General features: G+C 43.8%; 1 long non-coding RNA gene across 1 annotated transcript in view; it reads right to left on the bottom strand.

Annotated features, from left to right (window-relative positions):
- Positions 1-17,244, bottom strand: part of LOC137166142 (uncharacterized) — a 59,197-nt gene that overhangs the window by 33,022 nt on the left and 8,931 nt on the right. The window lies entirely within an intron of this gene.

Raw genomic sequence — 17,244 nt, forward strand, 5'->3', positions numbered from 1 at the left:
GTCAGATTACATGATCACAGAGATCCCTTCTGGCTTTTCTATGAATCTGTGGAACTTTTCTGTTGCCTTTCTTGTTTTTCTGCAATAGTGTCATAGATTATTAAAGATGCCCTTCGTTGTCAGAGTTCTGGTTTTCACTTTGGTTACAAATCTTCTTCAAATAGTAATAAAACTTGCATTTAAAAAGTGCCTATTATCCCAAAGGGTGAATGCTTTGCAAATGATCTACATTGTTATACGACACCATTGAAATGCAGACATTTCTGGGGCAAAGCATGGCAGCCAGCCAGCACACAGCATGATACACAACAGAAAGGTGAATGGAAAACCAACCCGAAGTCACTAGGCCAAACTTCTACTCTTGCAAAAATTTGTCAATAGGAGCAGAAGCGTGCCCTTAAGTTCTGCTTAGAGTGAATGGGACCTCAGTGTTTAAGGTCCCATCCAAAAGCCTCCCCAGATATTTTGAACTCAGAACCCTTCTAAACAACAACTGTAGTGAATCAGAGGACCTGGTTATAATTAGAACTGGGCGGGAAAGTTTTTTCCCATCCTGCAGAAGTTTTTTAGAATTGAAAAAAAATTCCCATCCAGAATCAGAATAAAAATAAAAAATCTCCAATTTTTGCAAATTGGCAATTCCCTGAAAATTTCAGATTGGGTCAATCAAAGATTTTGTTTTGATCATTTTGAAATATTTGATTTTGAAATTTTGAAACGCTTTAAAAACTTTTTTTATAGAGTAAATTGACTTACATTTCTAAACGAGAAGTCATTTTGAACCGAGAAATGCAACCTTTCATTCTGAAAACGTCGAAATGGGATGTTTCAAGAGTTGCAAAACTTTTTGCAACATTTTTTTCATAATAGGACATTTTTTTTCCAACCGGACCTTTTCCCATCAAAAGTTTTGTTTTCAAACAATGTGCATTTTCCAACAAAAAAAGTTGACAAATTCCCAACCACCTCTAGCTATAACACAGTTGTCCCCAGGCCCAGGTATAGGGTGACCAGATACAAGTGTGAAAAATTGGGACACTTTTTTTTGGGTGGGGGTGGGGTATAGTTGTATGTGTAAGGCAAAGCCCCTTATGTCGGGACAATCCCAATAATATTGGACATCTCATCACACTACTCAGGTAGAACATACGAAAAAACTGCAGTATAGATAGAACCGAACCATTTCCCTGTCAGTGGGCTAAAGTCTTGGTCAATCCATAGTTTCAACATGGTTCTTGAGAGACGTTCCGGTCCTCACTCCACTTTTGACCATTATGGAACCTGGGGAGGGGACAACTGCATTGTGACTGGATCCACTGACTCAGTTATAATGGTGAGTCAAGAGGGCCGCTATTTAAATACCTCAGAAGACCAAAGTAATCTCCCTTACTGAGACTGGAATCTGTAGGTTCAGAAAGCCATCCCCTAAAATTACCAAAAGGTTTGTTCCAGAAAAATACAATGTAAGAGGAAAAATAAGAATATTTGAGAGCAATTCAGAGCTCAGTATTTGGAGCATATGTGGTCTTTTGATCCATTTCCATAACGCCTACATAATATTTGTTATCAGAAGGGGGAGTAAAAAAAAAAGACCACACTTAATATTCTCCTGTGGATACCCCATTTGCTGATTACTCTTCAAACTGTGTAAGTGGGTGTCTTCGGCAATATGATGAAATGTGCCACAAACATCAAAAAACGGTGCCGAATTAAATCTGCTGTTCATAATCTCCTCTCATTTCCCAGGCCTGAGACATTTTATTCAATTTTTCCTGACTAAATTGATATGTAAAGCCATATAAACATATCAATGCAAAAAATACATATATATATTTTTCAAATGCTCAGGAAAATGCACTCATTACTAAGATTCGCATTGTGTCTACCACATTGTTGCTACTCAATGTAATTCAATATTTTTTTAATGTTGCATTACTTTTAAGAACATATAGGGAGCTACCGATTTTTGTTTTTTCCCCAGTTTTACCTCTATCCAACATGTTTCAACTTTATCTGCACCTGATTAAAAATCTTTCCTATTTGCATTAACAGTAAAAAAAATTCTATGCCAAGTAACCTGAATATTATTCAAAATAAGGAAAGAAAATGGGATCCTATTAGATGTTGGAGTTGTCTATGTTTTCATAGATGAAGCCCAGAAGGGATCATTATGAACATCTACTTGGACATCCTGCATATCACAGGCCAGAGAAGTTCACCTTATGTTATAATCAATTCAGTGTGTAAAATTTTCAAAAGTGCTGAAGTGATTTAGGTGTCTGGAACATAAGCACCTAAAACTCTTAGGTCCAGATCCTCACAGGAATGTAGGCCTCTAATGTCCATTTAAATCAATGGGAATTAGCCAGATTCACAAAAGGACGTAGGCACCTATTTGGCACTTTTGAAAATTTCCCCTCAGTCTGATCAGCATTCAGCTACTCCCCCCACACCTGGTCTTTTTTCTAAGGTGGGTACCCAGTGTTGTTAGAAAACACTCTTGTAGCTCGGCCGAGTGAAATAACCCGAGACGAATCCCGATCTCAGTTCTACTTCTAGGGAAATTCCTTTAGGGTCGCGTCACCTTGGTGGCTCCAGACAAACACGGCTCCTACTTTACAATGGCAATGGCCAATCTGCAATCTTTCCGATAGCGAGTCATTCTTGTGTTTGTGGAGGGGTTGCACGGGAGAAGGCTCTCACACCAGTAGCGGCAAGATGGTAACGAAGGAGAGAGAGGAGCTGACGAGGTAAGGGTAATAACTCATCCTACCTGGACTGTGCTTATCAGTGTCGTGATTAAGGCCCTGGCCCTACAAAGAACGGACACGTGAGCTTAACTTGAATCACAGGACAAGTCCCAATGAGTCCATTCAAGCCTACGCAAACATAATCAAGTGCATGAGTCTTTGTGGACTCAGGGCCTTAGTTTCTCTAGTGTCACCAGTGCAGCCCTGAGGCTTGCTGGCACCTTCCTCGTCACCTATCCCTTAATGGATATGTTGAGGTTTGAAACAAAGCATGCTCACCGGGGTAGAGGCACAGAGCTTACCAACCACCTGGGAGGTACCTTTGCTGCTCAGTTCACTAGCAGGGCAAAGAGATTCCCTGCAGCTATAATTTGTTACCCACACATTCGGTCTTCATCAGTACAGCAAGATATTGCTTTGCTGGATTCACTGTATCCACATGAAAACACTGGGGAGAGTCAATAAATGGGATGATGGCGTCTTGAAAAAAAAAAAAACCCACAAGTGCTAAAGAACCAAGAGTAAGTGTGATTCTGCTGGGGGGTTGGGTCTCCTCAGAGACTAAAGCTTCCTCCATATTTTTAAGCTTTTCCTTACAGGAATCAGAATGGGAAAAATCAAGAAAAAGTTTCTCCCTCTATTGCATGAAAGGGAAACCCAGGTAGTTTGATCTTAGACAATGTAAAACAGAAATACAAGTTCATCAATTATGGTGAATCCGATCTACAACCTCCTTTGTGTTTTTCCACTCCGCTCCATAGTAAGAAAAGTAAGTTCCTATATAGCACTTTTTCTTCATTGATCTCAAGGCAAAAGTATTTTTATTCTCATTTTACTAGTAGGGAAACGGAGGCAGAGAGAGATGAAGTGACTTGCCAAGGGCCGCCCAGCAAGCCAGTGGCAGAGCCAGGAACAGAGGCCAGCTCTCTCCTGACTCTCAGAGTTCTATAGCCAGTGGACCACATTGCTTCTCACAACATAGACCTTTCTTCCAGAGTTCATATGCCAGGGCATTCGCACTCAGTCACCAGAAGAGCAATGTGGTGATGGATAAACCACAGAAGACCTGAAATCTATTCCAATTTCAACTACTAACCTACCATTTGACCTGGGGCAAGTCACTTCCTCGGTCTCCAGCCCTACTTTTTGTCCATCTTGCCTAATTAGACAGTAAATTCTCGGGCACAGGAAACATCTCTTACTATGTACCTAGCCCAGTGGGGCCCTGATCTCAGTTAGGACCTGCAGGTGCTCCTGGAATATAAATAATAAAACCCACTTCTGGAGCTACATTGTCATCAAATAGACACAAATGCTGAATTTATTTTTTTAAAAGTGCTCCTCCAAGCTGCGCACTAGCCTTTGCCCATGTGATCCCAGCAACGTAACCACAATAGGCTCATAGATTTTAAGGCCAGACGGGACCATCATGATCCACCCACTCCTGTAATAGATTCCTGACCTCTGGCTGAGTTACTGAAGTCCTCAAATCATGATTTAAAGACTTCAAGATACAGAGAATCCACCATTTACACTAGTTTAAGCCTGCAAGTGACTTGTGCCCCGCACTGCAGAGGAAGGTGAAAACCCCCCAGGATCTCTGCAATCTGACCTGGGGGAAAATTCCTTCTTGACCCTAAATATGATGATCAGATAGATCTTGAGCATGTCAGTAAGACCCAATAGCCAGACACCTGGGAAAGAATTCTCTGTAGTAATTCACAGCCCTCCCCATCTGTTGCGCTTGTTTTTCTTTCTCCCAAAAAATTTCATTTTGTGGGAAATTTCCAAATGCTTTGTTTTCATTCTGATTTTGAATATGGGCTTTCCTGTGAAACTGAAATTCCAGGTCCAGCGTAGCTCTACCAGAAAGCCAAGACATACGGATTGCTAAACGTCAGCTAATAAATGTAAATATTTATGTACTATCTTTCATCCTAAAGGGTTCCCCAAGCATTATATATTACCTGGCCTCACTCACCACTGAAATGCAGCCAGCTCTGGGAAGGAATGCTTCCCACTACCCAATAGTTCTTTAGGAAAGGGAGTGGGGAAAAAAGAATCTCATAACCAATAGAAACAGCAGGCAGCGTTTTAGGTAAACCTCAGCCTACTGAAATTTGGCCAGGACATCTGGATCTCACATGACTACACACGGTCAGGAAGGATATCAGTATCATATCTCATCCAGAAGAGAATTCAGGAACTCAAGGACCATTGAAATGATGCTGGGTGGGTGGGTTATTGACTTTGCACCGCCTTTTTAATCCCCATTACTACTTCTTCTCTCATGCTCGATTCTCTTTGGTGGTGTCTCATCTAAGGCACTGTACTGGTAACCCAGGTGATCGGCACCCAGGTGTGAGCATCCAGTTAGCTGTAGCCATTAGTGAACACCCCCACAGCAAAGTCCTGCCCAAGTTACTGTGTCCTCATTGTCTCTGCTCTCGTGTGTGTGTATCTGGGGGCATATCCCATAGATCTTTGTGAGGAGACAATCTTGGATTCATTCTCATTCAATTGTGTAAATTGCTGGAGAACTTGTCTGTTCTTCAGCGACAGTTATGGGAAGGGCACTGGGGGCTACCAGCACATGAATGACTTTACCTGAAAAGGCTAGCACCCAGGATCTAACCCATAACCTCATCTAGGTAAGAGAGCCTCCAGACTGGATCAGAGGGTTATCAATGTGGATGCTGGGTGGAGGTGGGGGTTGGGCTAAAACCCAGCTATGACCCTAGATTAACTGTGCAGTGTAGACATCCCCTAAACCGTAATCAAGCAAATGATTTGTTAATATGACTTTGTTTTATGCAAAATAAAAAAGTTGCATTATGCCATACAGAATAGCAAATAATAACGAAAGTACAAACTCGTTGCAATTACAGTTTATACTTGCTCCTTTGTTATTCCAGATATATTTGTTCCTTTGAGAGCTGACGCAAGAGTTTGTGACAGAGAGAATCAGCTGTTGGGGGTGTGTGTGGGGGAGGGTGACTCGCTGATAGGCACTCATAAGGACTTTTTAAAGTTACAATACAAACTAGAGAGAAGGGATGGTCCATTGATTAGGATGCTAGCCAGAGCTTTGAACGGGTGACCTAGTTCAATTCCTTATTCTGTCCCTGGTTACCTTAGTCAAGTTATCTAACTTGTCTGTGCCTCAGTTTTTCCATCTGTAAAATGGGAACAATAGCACTTCTCCCCGCCCCCCCCTCCCCTCCAGGATTACTACAGTAATGAGGTATAGGTATATCTTAGACAGTATTAAATAGCTGAAATCTTTCACCTGATTTTTTTTTGTAAATGCAGTTTCAGATAAATAAGTAAAATAAATGTCCAAATTCTTGATTTTTTGTTCAAAAAGTTCAAAACCAAAATCTGTTTTTCATTTTCATTTTTCATTTCATTTTTCTTTTTATTGAAATATTCCGGCTGGGGAGGGATGGTGGTAGGGGGTTGGGGGGGGAGATCTCTACTGAAATTTGTGTCACTTGACTTTCTTTGCAGAAATAAAATTGGAACAGTCGACCCGCTGTTGTACAAACTAACTTGGGTTCATCCTTCAGAGGCCACCAGGGATGTCGAGCTTATCCTGATAGAGGTCATCTGCTGCTGACTGACCTCTGTAGGGCGGTGGGGGCAGGGTTATTGCTATGCCTGAGACCGGCTTAGCACAGGAGGGTCAGGAAACAGACAGGTACCTGACTATCTAGTTTGCTCTGCCCCAGCCCTCTCCCCTCACCTCCCACCCCTCTTAACATGTTTGCCTAAGTGCCCCATAACAGCCAACTTAAAGAAAGGCATTCTGATCTCTGGTGAAACACGACACGTCCTTGAACCCACAATAACACCTTAATTCTCCCCACTCACTCTCCCCAGGTTGGCGCCCACTGCTCACGCAGGAATGTTTCTGAAGTAAAACACACACACAAATTACATTAGTGACTGGCAATGGGTTGAATAACCAGTGGAGCAGAAGGGAGAAGGAATTAGTTTTGTGCTCTCTCTCTCTCTCTCTCTCTCACACACACACACACGTGTCAGGGCTGCCTAAAAATAATACCTCTACCTTGGCCGAGTGTCTCTAACCTACTAAAACAGAGAGAGATCACAGATGTGCTTTTGATTTCCAACACAATTCCCCAATTTTGTTTGCTTGCTTCGCTCCCGCCTGTGTTTCAACCTCCCCGGGAGCCTGCGTTTTCACCTCCCACGACAGCGTTGTTATAGCTCTGGCCATATGGTAAGTCACGAACGCTTGGAAGGATGAGGGGACAGAGGGGAAGACGGGACAGCTACAACGCAGAAACACAAGTGTTGGGAACTGCCTGAAGAACTCCTCCCAGAGGCCAGAGATAATCCCCTCCTAACGCTCCATTTTGCCTGTCCTAGGCTGTGAAATAAAACAGGTTTGGCTCAGTCCTGCGTGGTATACAGTATCCTCCTTGCAAATTCTGCCTGCCAAGGTACTTGTGCCCTCCCCCCATTACCACGCTATCTGAGCATCGTTAATGTATTTGCCCCCACAACCCTCTTATCCCCATTGCACAGAGGGGGAACTGAGGCGCAGAGAGACTAAGTGAGTTCCCCAAGGCGCAGAAGGTCTGTGATGGGTCAGGGAATTGAGCCCGGCTCTCCTGAGTCCCAGGCTAACAGCCTCCCTCCCTTCCAACAGGTAGAGCTTGCTGGGCCCAATCCAAAGCCCAGCGAAACCAACAAGGATCTTTCCACTGCGTCCAATGGACTCAAGATCAGGCCCTTCCATCCCAATCACAGCAGTGCCTGCCGCAACCTTCGGCAGGAACTGGGGGCATCGCCATGGCAAATGCTGCTCAGTTAAAGGCCAAATATCATGCGCGTGTAAAACCCATGTTAAAAAAAAAAAAAGCATTCCTGCGGGACTGTTTGTACAGCACCTGGCACGACAGGCTGGGGCTCTCAGATGCTGCTGCAATACAGACCACACCAATAAATGAGCCGGGTAGCAGTGTTTGGGGGATCTTCCAGCCTGAGCCGAAGACGCTCAGTGAGCCAGTAATGCTTCAGCACTGGCATGGGTCGGGGGATGAATATGGGGAGAGAGGCAAAGTGTATTCCTTAAAAGTTTAGGGGCACCCTGGGTTTCTTCTGCCCATGCTAAGCTCTTTTGCCCCCACTTCACTACCCATCGGGACACACCCAGTCAGCTCCATCTGTAGTAGCAAACCAGGGAGTACCAGCATAGGCCGAGCTCCCAACACACCCAGTATTGTAACCGCAGCTCAGAGGGGGCAGTGTCACAAGCCCTCCAGTTGCTCCAAAGGCGGGAGTGTGGGGGGAGGGAATTCGGACGACATTAAGCCTAGGAGTGTGGATTTGCATTCCAGGTTACTGCTCCCTCATGGTGGATTTTTAGATTTAAGGAAAAGAGCTGCACATCAGGCAGGCGGAAGCAGGAAACATATGGATGAGGAAGGATGCAAAGGGAACAGTTCTTCTGTCCCGCATTGGGATAGAAGCGGAGGGAGATATGGTTTCAATTCCCATCTCTGCCATGGTGTCACTTAATCTCTCTCTCTGTCCCAATTCCCCACCTGTAAAAATTAGGTTAATAACCCGTCTTTTCTCCCAGCCTTTGTCTGTCTTATCTATTTACACCGTAAGATCTGGACAGGGACTGTCTGCTCCTATGTGTCCGCACAGCACCTAAGACGACGGGGGCCCTGACTGTGGCTGGGATGTCTAGGCAAAACCACAAGAATAAAAAATAATAATCTTGAAGTCTAGAAAGGTAGAACGGGGCGGAGGGAGGGAATGAGAGGAGAACTAGGAAGAGAGAAGCGTGGTGTGTTATACAGGGGACCACAGAATGGCTACCAGTCACAAATGACAAAAGCTAAGACGACATTTTTTCATCTAAATATTTTTAGACCAAAAAATGGGTTTTCAGGCAAACATTTTTGCAGAAAATTTCCATTTTGGGTTAATTGTTTTGCCAAAAAAATTTGAAACTGAAATTGGACTGTTTTCAAAGAACTGCTTTTTTTTTCCCCATGGAAAACTGAGGGGGGGGGGGGGGGTTAAAAAAAAACTCTCATGAAAAATGTTGGCGTTGCCAATCAGCTTTACATGACTTTTCAGCAACTTGTCTGACTGCAGCACTGGGACCTCAATTTTGCTAAGCACTTACGGACATGCTTCTCACGAGCGCTTTGCTGGATCAGGCCTACTCTCAGCAATGCCAACTGGAGTTTAAAACAATACCTTCCTCAAGGTAACCACAGTGCCTCTGATCTGGTGAATATTCAAGCTGAAAAAACGGGCAGAGTTGTCTTTTGAAAGATGGAGGGGAACACACACACCAGTCCAAATGCCTGATGCACTGAAAAATTCCTGCGCTGTCACGCTTAACTGATAAATTGTCATGCTGCGGAAAGAGCTCAAAATCCATTTTTTTTTCATGTTCATCTTTGGGTTTCTTGCCAAACCTACATTAAGAGTTGGAGGAGAAATATCAACAGCAAATAGTTTAAAAACAAAACATAAAGACCCCCCAAACTGGGGGAAATTGCTTCCTGTCAGATATCAGCTATTCCAAATGAGACAGAAATACAAGTAATCTTGTAAAATGAAAGCCAAGACAGACTTATTCCTGCCTTAGATGAATAAGTATCCCATTATTGTGAAGAATGACAGCCCCGGGCTGTGATCATGCCACTATTGTATTCCAAACAGCCGAGTGTGTCAAACGGAATAAATCCTAGCACAAGAATTTTTTTTTTTTTAAATTCAGTTTGAAGCCAAACATGCAATTTATTATTTTGCTTAACATTGCTCTCTGCATTTTACTGATTATTGGGCAGCTAGCACCGTGGTTAAGTATGTGTTTAGAATCGGCCGAGCTATTTGCAAACCTGGGGTTTGATCCTCGCCTGGAACACATGAGCAACTCGACTCGCCTGAGTAAACCCCACTGACCGCAGTGGAGTTAAACTGGTACAAAGCCACTTAAAAGCACATTGGAATCATGCATCCCTAAACAGGATTGGCAGGTGCTGAGAAATGAAATATTGATCTTTGCTATTTTGGTTTTGGTTTGGTACCTTGAGACAGCTTCTTTGAACACTCTGTGGGCTGGAGAAGAGAGAGTATTTCACAGCACGTTAGTTGTACCAAATGGGAAAGATTTTGATGCCTAATAGTTTCATCCTTGCACTGGTTGTTTATGCATACTTCCCCACGTGCTGTTACTTTAGCCATTGTGGGCATAGAAGAGGAGAGGGCTCCTCCCCCCCCCCCCAACGACACTCATATTTTTAAGAAGTATTTGATTCAGGTAGCTTCCCCTTTATTGGAAGATGCCTTCATTCACACTTTTATATTGCATCAGCACTGGTTAAAAGAGGACTAAAAGAAGACAATACAGACAAGACCGATACAAGTTTTAACCAATTTTTATTATTTCTTTTATAAGGTCTAAACTTGTAGCAGCATGTAGAGTACAGACACGGCACGCCAGCTAGCATGGGTATCAAGCCCTGGTTGGGTTGATATAGCTGAGGTTAGTCCTGCTTTGAGCAGGGGGTTGGACTAGATGACCTCCTGAAGTCCCTTCCAACTCTAATATTCTATAAAGAGCAATGTAGACCATGAGGCATGGCTTCGGTTCGTAGAGTAGACTAGAGTGCATTACATGCCAGAACCCCATTAGTGCACCCTACATGGGTTCTCCACACATCCAAGCAGGACCTCCCAGTCTACACTGCTATTTTTAGCAGTGTAGCGTCCCACTGCCTCCCCTTCGCCAGAACCTTTCACTGCAACGTGTAGCTACACTTGCCTGTGCTCCACACATTGCCATAACTGTAGACAGTGTCACAGTATTACACAGAAGCCCCAATCAGAGCTCCATTGTGCTAGGTGCTGTACATACAGAGAACAAGATGACATCCATGGATATTTTGTTGAGAACAAGCTCTAATTGGCCAAATTCTTGCTGTTAACTCCTTCAACTTCAAAATATTTATGGAAATAATGACGGCTTTCCCATGTTATTTGACCTAGGCTCTGAGACTCAGTGCTGCGGGTTTTTTACTGCAGTGTCGACATACTCGCAGTTCCCCATCTGTACAGTGGAGATAACAGTATTTCCTTTTGTCCGTTTTGTCTATGTAGTTTGTGACCTCTTTGAGGCAGGGATTGTCTCTTATTACGAGGTGGGTGCACTGAGCTTACATGATGGTGTCTGATCTTCACCGAGGCCACTATACTACAAATTAAAATAAGAAGAAGAATGAATGTTGGCTATAAGGAGACACTGTCAAAATAAAAATCACAGACCCAAACCTTATTTAAGGCCAAACTCTGATTGAAAAAGATAAGAAGTGCAGAAAGAACTGCAGAATGTGGCCTCAGCTTTTGAAAGAAAAATTGTTGTTTGTGTTACTAAAAATAAACCCATGGCAGATTAAAAAGGAGAGAACTTTAAAAATCTAATGCAAGTCATTATTTTTTCTGGCTGATCTTTCCTGAATTTCACTCAGCTTGGGCAGGGAAACCAGATCAGTTAATTTCACTTCCTGGTTCTAGTTAGTTTCAGTTGCCAACTAACTAAGCATTCAAATATCATGAGTCAGGCCCTAAAATCATGAGATTTTTAATAAATAATAAATGTGGAGTTCTTTTTCTCTGACTTCTGGTCCTGAGCATTTAGGTTACCCTCAGGTCATGTTTTCTTTCTTTTCTCTGCAACCATGAGGACTGGAAACTTTTTTTTCCCCCACGATAGCTGAGATTCTCACATGTTCCCAAGCTTCCAGGAGCTGGGGCTTTAAGAAAAAGACCAAATATTATGAGAGCTGGCAACACTGAGTTTTTATTTCTGATTCACTAATTAAATGCCGCTTTTGGGTTTCTATTGCTTCTGTGAATTGTGTTTTTTAATTAATATTAACGCAACCCATCAAACTGTTTCCATTGAAATTTAAAAACAAAATTTATGAAAATATTTCTATTCATTTCATTCTTGTCAAACTTAAAAGAAAAATCAAAATTCTGAGATGAAACAAATTTTGCAGTTTTTCTTCAAAAGGTTGGAGTGTTTTTATCCGTTTCTCTTTTTTTTTTTACCCTATTTCTACAACTACATCCTATCCCTTGAAGAAACCACTTTCCAATCTCCTGTTCTTTGAAAGATCTTTGATTACACTTCATCTGCTCTTGCATTTTCAAACATGCTGTGTATTGCCAGAATTTCTAAATTTCAAAACCATTTGCATTGCAAAGTGAACAAAGGGCCTTTTTGTTTCTCCTAACGATTTAGAAAGATGCTAATACTGGCACTGACTTTATGAAGAAAGGAGCCGGCAAATCTTTGCTGCTATTAGGTTCTGAGCTAAACCAGAGCACAGAAATTTAAAGGCGGAAAAGTTGAGATCCCCTATGGTCTTAGCTCTCTGAGGCCAGCACCTGAGTATTTCCTGTGTCAATTTCATCCAGTTTCAACATTACAGACAAGAGTATCCAATATGGTGCATTTTTATTATTGGTATGTAGCTGTGAGTCTCCCTCACCCGTCCCGCCACCACAAAAAATTGCCAGAATTTCTAACATTTCAAAAGCATTTGCATTCCACTGGTTTGCAAACCTGACCAGTGTTTCGGTTTCAAAAATGTTCTGCTGCTGTTCTGGAACTTTTGCATTTTCCAGCTAAGAAGTTTTGGGACAATTCAACATTTTCACATTAAACAAACCCTACCATGTGACCAGCCTGACCAATCAGAATGGGTACTGTAAAACCGGTACTCCTTTGAATACCTCAGCCATAGCCTTTTCTGATTTATTTTCAAGCAACAGGTGGCCCATGTCTGCAACCCAGATCTCCCAGGAATCCCCGTCTAGGTCTGCCGTATACTTGAGCATCATCTCTCCTGCTCCATCGGGTGGAATGTCCAATGTGACATCGCCCCATTCAGGGCAATGATTATTCTTTCATCATTACACTGAAAGCTTTATGTGAAGGGGAGGGCGAGGAGGGGGAGGAAAAAATCCCAACTGGGACAAAAGACTCCAGCCATCCTGGGTCGATAAGGAACTTTAGCCCTATTCACAGCCTGACAAGCGCTGGTAGAATATGATCCTAATCCGGTTTCCAACATGCTTTTCGCCACTCGGACTCCCAATTCCATGCTGTATTCTTCTAACTGTCACTTTAGCAAATCCCCCAAATAGAATTACTGGGGAGATAAACATCAAAGTGGATTCAGAAATCTACAGTAGGTTCACACAGCGGGGGAAAGCGGGCAGGTGGGGGCCAGTGGAGAGACATCGCCTACTTAGTTGCGTCTTTCTCTGATTGCATTCCAGAGCTTTTAGGACTTTCTTTTGCTCCCTGAAGATCAGCTGCACAGACCTGTTCAGTGTTATGTTGTTATTAGGTCTACTACAAAAGCGCCCAGAAGGCCCCAGTTAAGATCAGCGCCCTGTGGTGCTAGGTGCTGTACATATGTGTAGTAAAAGACAGTGTGTGCCCCAAGGAGCTTGCACAATCTAAACAGACAGGACAAAGGAAGAACATTTCACAGACGGGGATCTGAGGCCATGGAAAATTAATTGATCTGCCCCACGTCACACAGGATGTCTGTTGCAGCGCTCGGAACTGAACCTCGACGCCATGAGTTCCAGTCCAGTGTCTTAACCACAAAAGCCACCTGTCCTTTCTATAATGCAGCTCCAAAGGCTCCAGCTGGGATCAGGACCCATAGTGCAAAGCACAGAACACAAACATATAAAATCATGGGTCTTGGGCCAAAAAGCCTTGTAATGTAAGAGCTGGCTTATGCGACTCAGTTTTGTCACTCAGCATCATTTTTGGGGAATGAGTTGCTGCCACAATCCACATTTAAATTTATCATACAGTCCGCTTTTAGGTTCCAGGTTAAAACCCCCTGTCAGTTACAAACTGATCTTACTTTTTATCTGGCAGGCCCTGAGAGATAGCAGACAAGGAGCCCCCATGATGTCCTTTTAACAACATCCATGAAAACCACGATTTAAGCAGGTTTTTAAAAGTTGAGACTGAAAAGAATCAGCCGCCAAGGAAATAGAGGTAGGAAGAAAATAAAAAACAGAGAGTCCGAGCTCAGTGCAAATGCAAAGGTGATACTGCCCTAGATCCTGGTAGAGAGGGATTCCCGCAGAAGTATATGTGCCAATAGCCGCAGCTGGGAGTATAGAGGTGATAATTAAAAACAAAGCAGAGGATGAAAATGTTCAGATCAAACACAGCACTCCAACGTAAGAGAAAACAGGCAACGGCTGCTCTGTACCACCCTTTAAAAAGCCAGAAGGGACTTTGGGATCATCCAGTATGAGAACTCCTGGACAGAGTAGAAAGCCTCGAGAAAGGTCTGTCTCCTGCCCGGTCAAGCCTTTACCTTATGGTAGAAAGTACCAGTGGGCCAGAAGAGCAGAGCTGTTGACCACAATAGTCACCTCAGAGCATTAAGTGATCCTTTAGACATGCGGGACCTAGACCATTGAATTCCTTGAAGACAAGGACCAAGGCTCATAAACTTTAAGGTCAGAAGAGACCATCATGAGTCCAACCTCCTGCACATCGCAGGCCACAGAACCTCACCCACCCACTCCTGTAACAGACCCAAAACCTCTGGCTGAGTTACTGACGTCCTCAAATCATGATTTAAAGACTTCAAGTGACAGAGAATCCACCACTGACACTAGTTTAAACCTGCGAGTGGCCCGTGCTCCGTGCTGCAGAGAAAGGCGAAAAACCCCCAGGGTCTCTGCCAATCTCACCCAGGGGAAAATGCCTTCCTGACCCCATATATGGCGATCAATTATACCCTGAGCATGTGGGCAGGACCCACCAGGCAGACACCGACACAAGAATTCTCTGCAGTAACTCAGCGCCCTCCCCACCTGTGCGGCGTCTCCGGCCGTTGAAGATTTTTACTGCTAGCCATCATAGGCAGCCCCATCATCCTATCCCCTCCATACACTGATCGAGCTCAGTCTTGAAGCCAGTCTGGTTTTTTGCCCCCATTGCACCTCCTTGAGAGGCTGTTCCACAACTTCACTCCTCTGATGGTTGGAGAACTTGAACCTGACTCAATATTCTATGGGAAGCCAGTGTAGAGAGTCAGGGGAAGGTTCTCCCTGGTCATTCATCTGCAGTATGTCCTTTTAAAGGTGTTTCTCTTACCTCGAAGCATCGTGCTTTGAGTGGAATTCCTCGGGGAGCTGTTAAAATATTGCCCTTGCGAAACACGGCGTTATCAACACACTTTCACCCATACTGAGCCTCTTCCTTCTGTTTAGGGGCCCTGTTTGCTCATCTGGCTCTCACCTTACATGCTTTTCCTCCAGTGAATTGGGGGAAAAGCACAGAGGCTCTATGGTTTAAACAAAGACACCAACACATTCAGGCCCCATGGAAGAGAGGTGCTGTTGCACAGTGGCTTAATGCAGCAGTTTCTTCCTTTAACCACCCAAGAGTAGGTTCAAATCTGACCATGGGGAGTTTGCATCCTAGTGTCCACACAGGACAAATATATTGTTCTTGCAATTACAACGGGCCTCTCATCCTACAAAATCCCATGATGCTTTGCAGTTTATTCACAGGGGAGAGGAAACTGAGTCTGGACTCAGAGAGCTGCTGCTTGATGCTCTCTTTTGGGCAAGAGGGAACCGGCAGGTCCTGCCCCCACAACTCTAGATCCTGTGAGATCTGCATGGAGGGCCTTGTACCTCTGTACTGCCTTCAAGCACCCATAGCAGTTTGGCTACTGCCACTGGCTCCCGAAGTCCTCCTGGGGGGTCACAGTGCTCACTGAGTAACAGGAAAACAAACTCTCATTGAGGGACCGAGGAATCCCCTAAGGGAGGATCCTAAGGAGAGGATCTGGTTTTGTAGCAGGGTCGTTCCCCTCATCACTGGGACGGAACGCACCAGCTGTTCAGCAGAGAAGAACCTGAGCAGAGTGTAGGGAGAGGCAGAGGAGAATCCTGTAGTAAACGCATGGGGAATTCAGGCCGGCAGGTTGGATGTCCTTCTACAAGATAGGCTCTAGTTCAACCAGAAGCTATGGCCTGTGTTGTAGGCTCATGGAAATGTAGACTTGGAAGGGACCTCGAGAGTTCATTTCGTCCACCCCCCCTGCACTGAGGCAGGGCCAAGGAAACCTAGACTGCTCCTGACTAGTGTTCGTCCAACCTGTTCTGAAAAATCTCCAGTCACGGATATAGTGCTGGACCTAGGGTTGCAAGGGATGCTGCCGCACCCCGTGGCTTGGAGTGGTTTCCATCATATACAGGGTTTACAGTCTGGTTCAATGGCTCTCAACACCCCCACTATAAGAATTGTTCCAGCCCCTCTGATGATGGGGATTCCGCAGCCTCTCTTGGAAGCCTAGTCCAGAATGTAACTCCCCTGAGAGTTGGAAAGTTTTTCTTAATATCTAACCTAAATCTCCCTTGCTGCAGCTGACGCCCATTGCATCTTGTCCTGCCTTCAGCGGACATGGAGAACAATTGAGCACTATCTCATCACACCAGCCCTGAACATATTTGAAGACTGTTATCATGTCCCCCCTTCAGTTTTCTCCTCTCAAGACTAACCAGGCCCAGTTTTCTTTAACTTTCCCCATAGGTGAGGTTTTATCATTTTTGTATCTGTCCTCTGGTGTTTCTCCTTTGATGTCAATGGCAGTTGAATCAGGCCCTTTGATCTGCTGGACGAGCACATTAGAGCACTGAAATCTGTTCCTTCTTTGCGTTTACACTACAACTGTCATCTCCTTTTTGCAGTACTCTGCATGGAGGACACGGCATCGCAATAAATTGCTTTGTACAGTCCAGATGGTTTGCATTTGCCTACAAACTTTTTTGCTTTACAAGAATATTTCATTTAAATTGCAGCTTTAATTTTCACATTCTTTCTGCAGTCGATTCCTTCTGTTTAACACATTTCATATTTATGGTACTACATCCGGAGAAAGCTGGAACTGTTACGCCCATGGCAGGCAAATCCAAGAACTCACCTCATCCGATGAGAAAAAAGTTTTACCCCCAATCCAGCACAATCATTCTGCCATTTGCCATTTGGTCCTAAGCAATCTTTATCAGGGTCTGACATCACAGCACCTTGGTTTGCATCAGATGATGCAAGCTCTGCACTTGAAATTCTTCAGCAAACTTGGACCACACAATACCAAATTATTCTACAATGTAAACTCAGTATGGAAGAAGGGCCACGGGATGTGATTTGGTTCAATGTTTCCTTCTTCAATATTTAAAGTGAATTTCATACTGACAAATGGCACCTTATTAAAGATACCCAAATACTCTGGTTGAATATTTTTGAATTTCACAACAGATTAAAGTTGATATTGTGAAATTAAAAAAAGCTTATTTTAATGACAGGTTTATTAATTTCCCCCTATTTTCAGACAGCTATGGAGCTGATCCATTTTTTTCATGTTTTTTAAAAGGG

This window comes from Emydura macquarii, unplaced genomic scaffold, assembly GCF_026122565.2.
Source record: "Emydura macquarii macquarii isolate MOO-44397 ecotype Brisbane River unplaced genomic scaffold, CSIRO-AGI_Emac_v2 contig_2805, whole genome shotgun sequence".
Taxonomy (NCBI): domain Eukaryota; kingdom Metazoa; phylum Chordata; order Testudines; family Chelidae; genus Emydura; species Emydura macquarii.